A 15,129-nucleotide genomic window follows, 5' to 3' on the forward strand; every position below is an offset into this window, starting at 1 on the left:
CTTTGCCCAAAGGCCAGGGAAATAGAAGTGGCTGTAAAGACCCCCTAAGCTGACTCAGCTCTGAATCACTCTCAGGGACACTCCTGCCAAGAAGAAAGCCCTTCAAACAGCACGGCTGCCTCTTGCCCTGACACCCCTGAGGGCCTGAGAGCCTCCTCCCCCTCAGGATTTGGGTGGATGGCTGCATGGGGCCCCACATCCCTTGCCAAACCCCCCCAATCTCCCCATCCTCAAAAGCTTTCTCCTCCCAAAGCACTTCCCCAAAGCACACAGTAGGTGCTCAACAGATATTTGCTGTTTGTCTGCAGCCTGCCTTCCAAGAACCAGGATTCTAAATGCACAAGCACAGAGCCTGGGCACAGAGCCTGGACACAGAGCAGGGCAGTGTGAGCCTTTGGTTAGGGCATAGGCCTGAGAGCCAACAGAGCGGGGTTCCAGCCAAGTCTTTTTTTTTTTTTTTTTCCTGTCTTTATAGGGCTGCACCTGAGGCATATGGAGGTTCCCAGGCTAGGAGTCGAATCAGAGCCATAGTTGCCAGCCTATGCCTCAACCACAGCAACGCCAGATCCGAGCCTGGCCTGTGAACCTACACCACAGCTCATGGCAACACCGGATCCTTACCCCCCTGAGCAAGGCCAAAGATCGAACCTGCATCCTCATGGTTACTAGTTGGGTTCGTCACTGCTGAGCCACAACAGGAACTCCTCCAGCCCAGTCCTGAGCTATGTGACTCTAAGCCTCAGTTCCCACATCTGGAAAATGGAGACATATCAGCTCTTGGCTCACAAGGTGATGCACACAGAGAGGACTTAACAGGGTACCTTGTGGCCACAAAGAGTTTGCATGGTGGTGGGTAGTATTGCTGCTGCCTGTAGAATCTTCCTTGGGGCATATAAAATCCAGAAGCCCCTGTTGAGTGATGCCCCCTTTCCCACAAGGGCAAATCAGACCACAACATACACCACGAGCAAGCAAGAAGGGCAGAGAAAGAGGTTGCAAATGCACAGCCTGTGGCCAGGAGGGACAGAAGGAGCGGGCAGGGCAGCCATCCTTGGTGGGCGCAGAGGGTCTAGCAGTGTCTGGAGGCCCACTACCTCACTGCCTGATCTCTGACCTTCAACCCCTGGCCTCTGGCTCCAGATCAGCTCCCTGGTGTCCTCAGCACAGAAGGCACTCCATAAATGTTCAGTGGATGAATGATGTCCTAGGGTGGCTATTTACAAGAAGGATAAAATAAATTTTGCTCCTGTTGTAACATACACAGGGTGGACATCCGTGTGGGTTTAGAGTCAGGTGGACCTGTGTTTGAATTCTCACTTCTGTCGCTTCCTGGTTTGTGACTTTGGGCCATCTCCATAACCTCTCGGAGCCTCCATTTCTTCATCGGTAAAAGGGGCTGGTGAGACAATAACAGTACTTCCCTCATAAGGTTGTTCTTTTTGTTGTTGTTGTTGTTGTCGTTGTTGCTATTTCTTGGGCCGCTCCCACGGCATATGGAGGTTCCCAGGCTAGGGGTTGAATCGGAGCCGTAGCCACCGGCCTACGCCAGAGCCACAGCAACGCTGGATCCGAGCCGTGTCTGCAACCTACACCACAGCTCACGGCAACGCCAGATCGTTAACCCACTGAGCAAGGGCAGGGACCGAACCCGCAACCTCATGGTTCCTAGTCGGATTCGTTAACCACTGCGCCACGACGGGAACTCCATAAGGTTGTTCTTAGGATTCAGTATAAAGTGCTCGGCCCTGGCACACAGTAGGTGTCCAGTAAGTGGGGGCGATTCTTAGCACTGTTAACACAGCCACACACTTGAATCAGGAGACCCAGGTCACAGGCCCAGCTCTGCCACTGGCTCAGTGCAACTGTGGGCAGGTCCCTACTCCTCTGTAAAGTGAGGGTTCTCCATGGTGCCTTCTGTCTGATTTGGGGGCAACCTGGCCTCCGTGGGCATGGCAGGTGGAGAGGCTCCCCGAAAACAGCTCAGCCCCTCGGTCTACAGTCTCCGCATTGAGAAGGGGAGGGTGTTTCCCTGACAGGGAGGAAGCCGGTCAGAAACAGTTCCCCCTGGGGAGTTCCTGTCCGTGGCTCAGCAGTTAACTAACCCAACTAGGATCCATGAGGATGTGGGTTCAATCCCTAGTCTTGCTCAGTGGGTCAGCCATCCAGCATTGCCATGAGCTGTGGTGTAGGTAGCAGACACAGCTTGGATCCTGTGTTGCTGTGGCCGTGGTGTAGGCCGGCAGCTACAGCTCTGATTTGACCCCTAGCCTGGGAACCTCCATATGCCACATGTGTGGCCTTGAAAAAAAAAAGAAAAAGAAAAAAGAAACAGTCCCCCCTGGACACACCCCCCACACTGTCCCTAAAGGCAGGACATAGTCCTGGAGCCACACCATGCGAGTTCCAGGCCTCAGGGTAGGGGGTAGCCTGAGACGGTGCAGTGGGCCCAGGGGAGGCAAGATCTAGGTTTGGAGCCCAGTTCATGCCCCGAGGCCCATCCCACCACTTCTCTGAACCTGTTCCCTCAGCCCCAAAGTGAGGAGAATAACAATGGCCCCATGAGTCCTGCCAGCCCTGAGGGCTCTGGCGCACACATCAGAGGCAACCCAGATGTGAAAGTCTTTTGTGAATTGCTACCATTGGGTGCAATCATCATAAGTATTATCTGTAAAATGAGGGGGTTGGACCAGCTGATCTCCATGGGCTCCCCTCCAGCTGAGGATTTCTCCGTTTCTGAGCTGGGAGTTCAGGCAGGCACAGGGGGCAGCGGAAGCCAGGGTCTGTGGGATTGTACACCCCCCAGGAACCCCTGCAAACAAATCTCCCCATTCATCCTCCTCCCCAACCCAGCCTGGGGTGCTGAGCCCCGTGCACAGGCCACAGGGAAGGGAAAAGGGAGGGAGGAGGAGCTGGAGGTGCAGGGCCAGGTCCCAAAAGGGTGGGGCAGCCTCAGGGTTTGAGCCCCACCCCTGCCCCGGCCCAGAGCTAGGCCTGTCCCCCTCCACATCTGATTCCACAAGAAGTACACCGAAGTGGTTGAAAATGGAGTCAGAGAGCCCTTAATTCTCAGCTCCAGCCACACACCAGCTGGGTGACCTTGGGCGGGCTGTTTAACCTCTATGAGCCTCAGTGGGCCTAATGATGGTTGCTCTGAGGATTAAATGAGACAGATCCGTGAAAAGTGCTTAGCACAGAGCCCAGCATTCTGCAAGTACTCGACAAATGGCCCCCACCTGCAGCCCATCACTCAGCCTCCATTCTGCTGCTCCCCCACCAGAACACTCCTGGAACCCTTGAGCCACCCACAGCTTCAACCTTGACTAACACAGGGCAGACCCTGATGGTGTGTCTGGGGGCAAGGGCAGAGGGCAGCTCCCAGGTTTCTCTGCCCCTCAGAGGGTCACATCTCTCCAGCATGGGAGGTCTGGGGGTCTGCCCCGTGACAGAGACAGATGAGGGCTTTGCTCCAGGACTTTGTCCAGTCCTATTTCTGGGGGCTAGAAGCCCTGGGGGAGGGGTTGGAAGGGCACCCCTATGCACCTGGAAAAGCTCCCAGAGCTCTGCGGGAGGCAGGTGGCCAGTGGGGCCAGTCTGGAACCCACCTTCAGAGCTTCAGCCTGAGGGCATCCATAGACTACTGCCTGGGCTGGCACAAGGGCCTGCAGTGGTCTGCCAGATGGAGGGCCCCTCCCTGGACCCCCAAGGTTGGGAAGAGGCACGGGTGGGAGGTTTGCCTGCCATTAGCCTGGGCCTCGTCCTGGCATCCCCTTGCATATGAATGACATGTCCTACTTTCCTTTTTTTCCTCTTTTATGACTGCACCCACAGCGTGTGGAAGTTCCCAGGCCAGGGATCGAATCTGAGCCACACCTGCCACCTATGCCAAGTTGCAGCAACGTCGGATCCTTAACCCACTGCACCAGGCCAGGGATCGAACCCACAACTTCCGCAGAGACAAGCCAGATCGTTAACCCACTGTACCACAGTGAGAACTCTGACCTGTCCTACTTTTGAGAAGGGAGGAATTGGGGCTGTCCCAACAGTTCTGGCACTGAGCTTGCAAGCAGAGAGAAGTTCCCAAGGTCACCCTTCACCGTGCCTCAAAAATCCCAACTCAGAGGAGTAGGGTCTTGGAAAGCGCTAACCTCTGATTAGGGATGGAGATGTCTTCCCTTTGCGGGCTTGGCAGAGAATCAGGAGCAGAGCAGAGGGCCAGACATACAGGCCTCATCCCTCTACTCCCTGCTGCAGCCTGGCTGCTGCAGGCGTGTGGCTCCTGTGGCCTTGAGAAGGTCCCAGCCTCTGGCCACTCAGGAGTCTGTTTTCAGCCTCTGTTCTGCAAATCCCAGCAACCCCAGCTTCTCAGGGAAGCCTGGGGAACACACTGTTGCAAGGAACAGCACAATGCCCCCAGAGACACGACACACCTGAGGCTCGTACAGCACGGTCACCAGCTCCGTCTCACTGGAGCCACATCAAAAAGGTAGGAACTACACCCACATTTTGCACTGATGGGAAGGAAGAAAGCTGGTGACTTGCCCAAGATCATACGGCCAGGAGGGCAAGGTCAGAGGGGGACCCAGGCCTTCCGCTTTCCAGCATAGATGATAGCCCCCGCCTCCTTGACTGGCTGGTACCTCGGTCCTGTCTCCCGACCCTGGGGTGGAAGATGCTGGAGCTTTCTTCTTTGCATACAGGAGGGACATGAGCCCCAGGGAAATAGGCAGTGGACTCATATTTACACAGAAGGGGCAGGGCAGAGAACTGTGCTTGGCTAGTTCCTACCCAAGGTCTGCCCACAGAAGGCTCAGCCAATCCCTCCAATGGTCTTCCCATTGGCTTGCTGGGAGAATTCCTCAGCCGGGTCCCTAGTAAACTGACTCTAGCTCATCCCTACACACACCTTCCAGGGAAGTCAAACCAATGTCCTGACTGTCATCTTACATGCTGTAGTGATGGTGCCACCAGAAATATCTTCTCTCCTTTTCACTACACAACTCATGACACCACTCATAGCCACCACGATCATTTATCAATCACCTACTATGTGCCAGGTACTGACTTCCCAAGGGGGAAAATCACCCATCTCATGTGACAAGGGCAATGCCTTAGAAATGTGAGATTATGGAAACAATTCCCTCTGCCCCCTAAACATTAAATAAAAGTCTCATTTGCTACTGCTGTAATAAAATGTTTGAAGGGTTTTTTTGGTAAGGATTTTTCTCCATATTTGGCTGGTGTCTGTTTTTCCTTCTGCACATTCACATGTCTGAGTGCAGCTCTATGTTTTTCAAAGCAGCTCCCAGTCATCATGTCTGATCTGATCTGCACAAACAACACTCCCAGGTAGGCAGGCAAACAAGGCTTTATCATCCCTGTTCTACAGAGAAGGAAACGAGGCACAGAGACAGTAAGCTACTTGTCCAAAGTCACACAGCAGACACTGGACTTGGATTTCTTTCTTTTTTTTTTTTTTTTTTTGTCTTTTTGCTATTTCTTTGAGTCGCTCCCATGACATATGGAGGTTCCCAGATGAGGGGTTGAATCCGAGCTGTAGCCACTGGCCTACGCCAGAGCCACAGCAATGTGGGATCCAAGCCGCGTCTGCAACCTACACCACAGCTCACGGCAACACCGGATCGTTAACCCACTGAGCAAGGGCAGAGATCGAACCCGCAACCTCATGGTTCCTAGTCGGATTCATTAACCACTGCGCCACAATGGGAACTCCTGGACTTGGATTTCTGACAACTCCCAGCCCGTCACTTCTGAGTCCCCAGCTAATGTCTATGACAGGTTGGACACTGCCCTGGGTATCTGCCTATACTAATCCTTTTAACCCCATCAGGTTCGTAAAGTGGGTGATCCCTGCTTTACAGATAAAAAGACAGAGACTTAAAGATATGGAGTAATGGGACCCAAGCTGAACAGTTAGTTAGTGGCAAAGTCATTTTTTTTTTTTTTTTTTTTTTTTTTACAGCTGCACCTTGGCATATGGACGTTCCAGGCCAGGGATCAAATCAGATTTGCAGCTGCCAGCCTACGCCACAGCCACAGCAACACCAGATCCAAGCCACACACAGCTCATGGCAACAACAGATCCTTAACCCACTGAGCGAGGCCAGGGATCCAACCTGCAACCTCACAGAGACAATGTCGGGCCCTTAACCTGCTGAGCCCTAACAGGAACTCCCAGGTTTTCTTTTTTTTAATCTAGACTATGAAGGAGGAATTTTTTTTTTTTTTATCTCTTTAGGGCCACACCCACAGCATATGGAAATTCCCAGGCTAGGGGTCGAATTGGAGGTGCAGTTGCCAGTCTACACCACAGCCACAGCAACTCGGGATTCGAGCTGTGTCTGCGACCTACACTACGGCTCACGGCAACGCTGGATTCTTAACCCACTGAGTGGGGCCAGGGATTGAACCTGCGTCCTCATGGATACTAGGCAGGTTTGTTACTGATAAGCCACAATGGGAACTCCAGATTTTTATTTTTTTTTTAATGGCTACACCCACAGCATATAGAATGCTATGCTATATGGACTTATGCTATAGCTGTGGCAACACTGGATTCCTTTTTTTTTTTTTTTGGCAAGAAATAGACTTATTAAGATAGGATGCTTGTGAGAGATGCAAGCAGGCAGCAACACTGGATCCTTAACCTCCTGCCACAGTGGGAATTCCATGAAGTCAGATTTTTAACTCAGGTTTTCTTCCAAAAAGAAATACCTCTTCGAGGGTGGGGCCTTTGTTTACTAGAGGAGTGGGCAGGTCCTTGGTCCCTTAAGCCTTACCTCCTCATCTGTGTGGCAGGGACTGAAGGATGCCACACCCAGCTCATGTCTGTTTCCCCGTGTCTCATGCTGTCCCTGGCACATACTACACACTCAATACATTCTTTGTTGAGTGTGGAAACGAGGGCCCCACCGCTGTGCCAGCACCAGTGGGGACAGCACAGGGCTGACCCCTTTCTTCCAGGGAGGAAGGCTGGTATCCCAGTGGGACCTCCCTGTTTTGGGGTGTCTCCACCAGCACCCCTCTGACTCTTCTCTCTTCCTTTCTGAGTCACTGCCTGCAAGTACAAGTCTGCAGCCCTAAAAATAGAGCACATATGGGGGCATAAAAATACCCACAGATGAAAACTACAGTGGCAACCCCCCTACTCTCAGGTCCCCCTCTGTGGACCCAGGGTGGCCAGCCCAGGAAGTCCCTGCACTGGCAACGCTGCTGGGCCTAGTGTGGACAGAGAGTTTTCTTTTCTTTTTTCTTTTTGTTGCTTTTTAGGGCCATACCCGAGGCATATGGAGGTTCCCAGGCTAGGGGTCTAATTGAATCTACAGCTGCCAGCCTACGCCACAGCCACAGCCACACAGGATCCAAGCCGCGTCTGCGACCTACGCCACAGCTCATGGCAAAGCCAGATCTCCGACTCACTGAGTGAGGCCAGGGATCGAACCCATATCCTCATGGATACTAGTCGGATTCATTTATGCTGCACCATAACGGGAACTCCAACACAGAGTTTTCAACCAGTCTTCAGCCAGGGGCCCCCTCCTGCCCCCACACTGCCCAGCAGAGCCAAACTTCCTTTCCTCATTGGCACGGCTGCCACCCTACACCTGGCACTCCCTAGCCAGGCTGAGTGGCCTCCCAGAGCTGGAGATGGGCCCAGGGAAGGAAATGACTTCCCCGGGCCACACTGCCAGCAAGAGGCCTGGCCAAGCCTGGACTGAGGACCGGCGCCCTGGCAAAGCCCAGAGCCCAGCGCGGCCCTCCACCAGCATCAGTCTGGCCTGGAGATGACATGTGAACCCACAGAAGCCCCTCTGGGCAGCTGCCTCCCAGCGACACCAGCCTCTCAGAGGCACAACCCGGGGGCCGGGGGCCCAGCCTGATGGAGGTTCTGCCAGGCCAGGAGGTAAGATTCCCTTCCCTTCACACCTTGCTGGAGGGCAAAGCAGAAACCGGGACCTGGCAAGGCCTCCTGGAAAAGTGGCAAAGGAAAGGGAATCCCAGGGTGCCTGGAGCTTGGGCTGGGCTGTCCTGTCTTGGGAGGGGCCTGAGGAGCAGGACTTCCAGGGACGGCAAAGGGGCAGCCCAGGGAGCGGCTCCTCCGGCCTCCGGGGCAGGTGTATGTCTGGGGGAAGGTGGGCAGGAGAGGAAGGTCCACTGACGGGAAAGACTGGTCATTTCCCAGGATTTTCAGGGTCCACGAACCAGAAAAGAGGGCAGAAGATGAGGCTGAGGCTCTGCTGGGGGTGGTTGGCGGGGCCTCTGCCGCCCCCTCCCTGGGGTGGTGCCGAGTTCACGTCCCACGTGCAGGAAGCTGAGGGAATGCACGCACTTGTGCACCCTTGGTGGCCTGGGTGTGGGTGGGTGCATGTGCCTATCTGCCAGGTTGATTTCGAAGGGTGTGGAGCCTCCTTGTGCTCTTCCCCCATGCGTGTGTCATGTGTGTTCCCCCCGGAGGAGATAACAGAAGCGGTTATCAGCCCAATGAGGGTTTGGAGGTGTCTCCTCTCGTGACTACACCCACCTCCGCTGTGTGTACACAACGCCTGGATGGCGTGTCCCTCCACTTGCCCTGTGGGTCAGAGTTAGAGGCGGGGGTCTTGGCCGTGTGTGCGGTGCGTTCCTGCAACTGGGTCTCGGGGTATTTGTACATCAGAGCGTGTTTGCCTCTGTGTCTGGCCGAGCACGGGTCTTGCTTGTTTGCGAGGCACGTGTGGCAGCTCAGCAGTGTCTGACCGCCCGGACAAAGGCCTCCGAAGACAGACAGGTGGCGTGGAAGGCAGACCTGCCGCAGGAGTCCTCAAAAGGCCTCTCGGCTCTGGAACGTGACAGCCGGCAGGGGTGGGGCCGGGGAGAGGGAGGTGGAGCAGGGCTTCAGGGCTCCCTTACCCCAGGCCTGCGCAGACCCTGCTGGCAGCCTGAGGCCCAAGCAGCAGAGACCTCCGAGCCAAAAAGGAAACGAGCTGCAGTTCAAGAGGCAGAAAGAAGAATCTTTCTTATCTCCTATATTGGGTGGAGGGTGGAGAGAGCCAGGGGAGGGATCTCCGGAGACCCCTGCCAGGCAGGCACCTTGGGGCAGAGAGGAGAGCAGAGGGCTTTGCCCAAGGAAGGCTGAAAGTGCGGGGAAGGTTTCCGGGTGGGAACACCGCCACGGCTGTGGGCAGCGGCGGCACAGGAAGCACAGGGCTTTGGAGGGGGAGAAGCTCTCAGTTTGCGGCCCTGAAGAGAGGTGCCGTTCTTCTCAACCGACCCAGGTGCCCCACCCACCCCCAGTCCCGATGCACCCACCCCCCAGCAGCACAGGAGAGCAGGTCCCTGTGAACCACTCCACCTGTCACTGATCCCTCCTCTGCCCCACCGCTGTGAGGCTCTGCCAGGACCAGGAGTCAGAGAACTGATTCTAGGCCAGGCAAAGGCGACTCTGGGATCCCGGGCAGTTCATTTAGCCTCTCTGAGCCTCAGTTTCTTCATCTGTGCAATGGAGACCTCAGCTCCCCTCCCTGAAACCTTGCTGTGGCTGAGAAGGCACTCAGCCACTTGAGGATTAATCATCACCCTGGAAGAATTTCCAAGGTTACCGAGGTCCCCCTCTGCCTCCCAGGACCCTCCAACTACCAGAGGGTCTCAGAGTGAGACTGAGGTCCTGGGTAGAGGAGCGAGGAGGGGTCCCGGGCCAGCTGGGCATGACCACCACCCGTCCCACTCAGCTGCTGCCCTCTCCCTGTTCAGGGCCCCCGTCTGGCTGATTTCCCTCTCATTACTAGGAAACTCCCCTGGCCCAGGTTCTTCTTCCAGACACCACCCCTCCTGAAGGAGGGCGGGCTGTCCTGTGGCAGGGTGGACCAGGACCCTGAGGAGGCAATGCCACCTCCTCCCTTCTTTTCCCCTCTGCCTTTCTTTCCTCCTCCGTCCTGACCCAGCTTCTCCCAGTGCCGCCTCCTGCTGGCCTCTGACTTTGGTGAGGGAGGGCAGTGAAGCACGGGGCGACACCAATATGCCATGTGTGAAGGGTGGGGTGTCCTTCTCCATTTCACTCCCAGGCCTGTGGTAGGACTTCAGCAAAAACTCGGAGTCAGGGACAGGTCGGGGTCTAACTAGCACGGAGGGAGGGCTCTCACCTCCTGAGCCAGGGTCTGCGTGCCTGCGTGTGTGAACACAAGATCCCTTGCCCAAGTCCAGGCGCCCCACGGCTGGCACCAAAGCGCCTGCGGGGCGCGGGGACCGCCCTGTGGATTCCCACCGAGTCTTCAGACCCTGCGGAGCCAGGGGAGGCGACGAGGGGGCGCCCGACTGCGTGACGCGAGTGCCCTGCTCGGCGGCGGGTCAGGGACGGGGTTGAGGGGGTGGGGATGCGCGCTGTCCCTGGGGAAGAAAGGACATCATTGCCCCCTCGGCTCAGGGTCGTTGGACCCCCAGTTCCCTCCCCTGAGGACCGCAGCGCCTCCTCCAGGGGGGTGTCGGGGGCCGCCCCCTCTCCAGAGATTGAGGAACATGCCCACTTCTCGTCCCCTCGTCCGGGTGGGCGGAACACGGGACCCCCCACCCACGCAGGGGGGTGGGACCCAAGCCCCAGGAGCCGCGGCCTGGACCCACACCCCCGAGGCAGGAGGCTGAGCCGGCTCAGCCCAGGCCTGCCCTTCGGTCCACCGCCTGCAGTCGTGGCCGACCCCAGCCTGCGCCCCCTCCCCGCCGGCCGCCCGCCCTCGGGTCCCCGCCCGTTGCTCCCACCCTCCGGCCCGGCCCGACCCGCCCGCGCCGGGTCTTGGCGGCCGGCCGAGGGGAGCCCGGGTCACCTCCGTCCCTTCCCCTTCCCAGGGCCACCGCCCGGGCGGGGCGGACTTACCGCGGGCCTGAGCCGGGGGCGTCCTGGGCTCTGCACTCCGGTGCCCGCGGCAGCCGCTGCAGCTCTGCTCGGACGCGGCTCGGCGTTCGCCGCCGCCGCCGCCGCCGCCGCAGTTCGGGGAGGGGGGGGCGTCACGTGACCGCGGAGCCTCCTTCCCGGCGCGCTCCCCCCTCACTGCGGAGCCGGAGCCGCGGGCGCGGGAGCGGCCCCCCACCCGACCGCCCCCGACAACAGGTCCCGGAGGCGGGCGCTCCCTGCCCCATTTTACAGGTCGGGAAACTGAGCACTGGAGCGGGCAAGGGCTGGCTCAAGGTTACCCGGCCGGACTGCTCCAGCCAGGCGAGGACTCAGCGGCCCAGCCCACAGCCACGCTCCAAGGGGAGAAGGGCAACTTCTGGACAAGTGGGGTCGATGGGGAAGTGGGGGGCACGCCCTGGGCCTGCCTGGGCTCTTCGCGTCTGCAGGGGCGGGGAGGTAGGAAAAGGTATACAGGTTTAGCTGGGCGGGGATGCTGTGCCGCTGCCGCTTGTCCTCCGCTCTGGGCCGCTGGGCGTGCGACCGGCAGCCGCCCCGCGGCGGCCCTCCCCAGCGTTAGCGGCTCTCCCACATCGTCCCGGGACTGGAACCGGGAAGGGGGTGAGCCCCAGACCACACTCTAAAGGAGCAGAGGGAAGGCAGCAGAGGAAGGTGGGTGGGGGCAAGAGTGGAAACCCAGGCCTGAAGGGGCCGCAGGGATCACCTTAATCTGACCTCTGAGGCGCAAAATGGGGAAGAGACTTGCCCAAGGTCACAAGCAAGTCAGCAGCAGCAGCAGCAGCAGCAGCAAGGGCGACGATCCTTGAGTGGCTCCTGGGCCCCACTTCCCACTGAAGAGAACTTGGGTTGTGTTACCACTGGGGTCCCCTCCAAGGGGTAGCCACCCTAGATGAATCCAAGAGACAGGCAGTGTGTCTACAAGGCTAGAGCTGTGGGGGACCACCGGGTGAGGGTATGCTTGGCAGGCCCAGGTCATTGAACTTGAATCCATCACAGAACATTGATTTTAGAGGGGATTTTGGAAACCTCGAGATCTCAGACCCTTGCTCCAATAACTGGGGAAACTGAGGTTGCAAAAGGGGTGGAAACAAACCTCCATGGCATCTACCCTCCAAGGTCAGCAAGTCCAATAGACCTATTTCACAGACAGGACTTATGGAAGATTCAAGTCTTCCATTAATTTACTCAAAAAAAATTTTTTTTTGCTTTTTTGCTTTTTAGCGCCACACCCTTGGCATATGGAAGTTCCCAGGCTAGGGGTGAAATCAGAGCTACAGCTGCCAGCCTACACCGCAGCCACAGCAACGCAGGATCCGAGCCCTGTCTGCAACCTACACCACAGCTCATGGCAATGACGGATCCTTAACCCACTGATCAAGGCCAGGGATTGAACCCACATCCTCATGGATCCTCCTTGGATTCATTAACCACTGAGCCACGAAGGGAACTCCCTACTCAACCTATTTATGGAACACCTGCTGTGTGCTTAACAAGTGACTGTCACTTCACTTCCCCCCTCTAATTTCCCTGTCATGGGGGGTTCACTTCATTAAATACCTGGGACCTTCAGTAATATTGACATCAGCCTCTAGAAGATCTGAGACACGCAGGCCTAAGTTTTCAGTCCTGAGTTTTCAGTCCCACAGGGACATCCCCTGCTGAGTCTTCTCACCTCCACAAGAGAGATTGGAATTAAGGGGGAAAAGCAGGGCATGCCTCACCCTCAACCCACCCCCTGCAAATGCGAAAAGGGAGAGAGGAGGTAGGGTTGGGGCACTAGTTATTCCCAGTCCTTCTGTCACTCCCACAGTCTCGCCGCAGCCATGGGTGGGAAAGTGTTCCCAGCCTAGGACTCCTGAAACTTTTAAGAGCATAGGAGTGGCCTAATCCAGATTCAGGGGGTCTGGGGCCAGAGCCTCTGCATTTCTAATAAAGCTTCACAGCATTGCTGGTGAATAGTATGCTTACAGCAAGGCTGTCAGAGAAGAAGAAACTGCAGGGGTTCTGAGAGCAGCACCCTATTCACGCTGAGCCTACCCCATCCCTGGAGCATTTGATTTCCTGCCTAAGCCTCAGGCCTGAGCCTGGACCCCTCAGGCTCAGCAAGCATCAGGGCTTTATAGTTTGGCTCAAAGCTGTAATAAGAGGGAAGAAACTGAATGAGACTAGTCAAAGCACTTTTCAGGATGGCGCAGAAGGGATTTTGTAGTGTATCCACCTGCCCCAGACTGTTAAGTTGTAGTGGACAGTGGTCCTGCGAGATGCTTGGTGAAATAAAATTGTTATTTGGGAGATGCTGGTTGGAAGCCTAATGCCCTTCCAGTGTAGCGTACATTGGGCTAATCTGCCTACAGCAGGGCTGGGCTCACACATCTCAGAAAGGGAACAGGTTTCTCTAAAGCCCCACATCTCCTATCCTTGTCTTTTTTGTATACTCGGCCGGGTGGATCCTTGAATTCTGTTCCCATCAAAATTCCAGGGCCTCTTCAGCTTCTTCACCTACTCCTCAAATGCACCCTCTTCCCCTCCACGCTGTGGGACAGTGTCCAGGGCTCCCAATTCTGGCCAGGAAGGCACTGCTCACGGTAGCGTTCCAGAGTGGAGGCTCACGTGAGCCTCAGCAAGGGGCCCGATGGAAGCAGAGGAGTTGCAGCTGTGATCCCTCATGGTCTGGACCAGCAACCCCAAGGTCCCCAAGGTCCCACTGGCACTGAGGGACTGAATGTACCCGATCCTGGCTGAGTCAAAGAATGAAGGCTCTTCTGTGCCAGGCCTCTCTTTCTCCTTTATAACCAAGGAGCTCTTCAATTACAGCACTTTCCTCTTTACAGAAAACCTCAGTGCAAGAAGCTTATAATCTCTCATGTGTCCTGGGGGGCAGCATGCTGAGACGGTCAGGGACCCTGGGGAGAAGGCAGCAAGCCCGTGCCATGGGGGGGTTGGGCACAGAGCCTGGGTACTGAAGGGAAGATTGGACGAAGGCCCCAGAGCTTTGCTTTCCCTGCCCTACTTCAATCCAAACCACTCAAGACGGACCACTCACGCATGGCTGCCTCTAGGCATGTCCTTTCTTTTCCAAACACTTAATACATTGTGAGCCAGCCACCACCCCTGCCCTCCCTCCCAACTGAAGAAATGAAAGCTGCCTTCAAAAATTCTGACATCTACGAAGGCTGGAGAGGGAAATTGTGGGTGGCACAGCAGTTAAACTCGGAACGCGTGAGGGGGTCCAAAAATGGGCACGGCAGTAACTCTCCTTTCTCCACCACCCGTCCCAGGTCGGCTCAGTGGGGAGAAAGATGGGGATGGGGACCACCCAGTCGAAAAGGCAGAGGGAGAAAAACCCCAAGTGGTGGGTCCCCCCAGGTGTGTTATCCACAGAGCACCGGGTCAGGTCTAGGAGGGGCTGGTGACGAAGATGCAGGTGGGCTGCAGGGATGGCGGGAAGGGAGGAGGGTTCCCCTCTAGCGGGAACAAGGCTGGGTGAGGACTGAAGGTCAGCTCCAGGGCACATCAAGAAGGGTTCAGAGGTCTCAGTGTCTCGGTGGGCTGCCATGCTGATGTGGGAGACACAGCACAGGATGCCACCCTTGGGGGGCGGCTCACAACTGTGGGCAACGCTAGGAAGTACCCATTTTGAGGACAAAGGAGATAAGTCCAATGGTGGGGACTGCACTGGTCACACCAAAGCAGCAGAAAACTCTCTCCCAGGGGTCCTGCTGTCTCTGGGTAAGAGCTACTGGTGGATCCTGAAGCGTTCATCCGTTTTTGCTTGCTGAGAACATGTGACGCGCTGTGGGATACAGATGAGTAAGATGGCGAGAGCCTCTGCCCTCGGGGAGCTCGAACAGTCTAGACTAATTAGGTTGATTCATTTTCTGGGATTTGGAGTGGTTTTAGGTACAGACGTAAGATCCAGCACAGCCCTAACTCTGGCTCCCAGTTAAAACAAAAATAAGCAATTCACTCTAGTTTCAGAATTCTAGACAGTCTAGCACGGCTTGAAGCCTCCTTCACCGAGAGCCAGTGCCTGCTACAGATGGGAGAGAAGATGCAGCTAAACCAATGATACAAACACAAACCAAAGAAGTGACTCACGCACCGATAAAACAAGAGACGCTTTGAGAGGTGGTCCAGGCTGGCGATGTTCCAAACACACTCCCTGAAACTAGCTGAGTGGGAAGGTGCAGGAGTGGAGCCAGAGGTAAAGCCCTAGTGCCTCCCTTCCACTAAAT

General features: G+C 56.4%; 1 protein-coding gene across 15 annotated transcripts in view; it reads right to left on the reverse strand.

Moving 5' to 3' along the window:
* Positions 1-10,974, reverse strand: part of RAP1GAP (RAP1 GTPase activating protein) — a 70,876-nt gene extending 59,902 nt beyond the window's left edge. For 4 of the 15 annotated variants that reach the window (XR_002345431.1, XR_002345427.1, XR_002345426.1 and 1 more), the window contains exon 1: positions 10,859-10,964. The gene's annotated coding sequence lies outside the window, so the exon portion shown is untranslated. Of the gene's footprint in view, positions 1-10,858 lie in introns of all 15 variants that reach the window. The other 11 variants (XR_002345430.1, XM_021097699.1, XR_002345433.1 and 8 more) reach the window with 8 other exon arrangements.

Source organism: Sus scrofa, chromosome 6 (assembly GCF_000003025.6).
Source record: "Sus scrofa isolate TJ Tabasco breed Duroc chromosome 6, Sscrofa11.1, whole genome shotgun sequence".
NCBI classification, from domain to species: Eukaryota; Metazoa; Chordata; class Mammalia; order Artiodactyla; family Suidae; genus Sus; species Sus scrofa.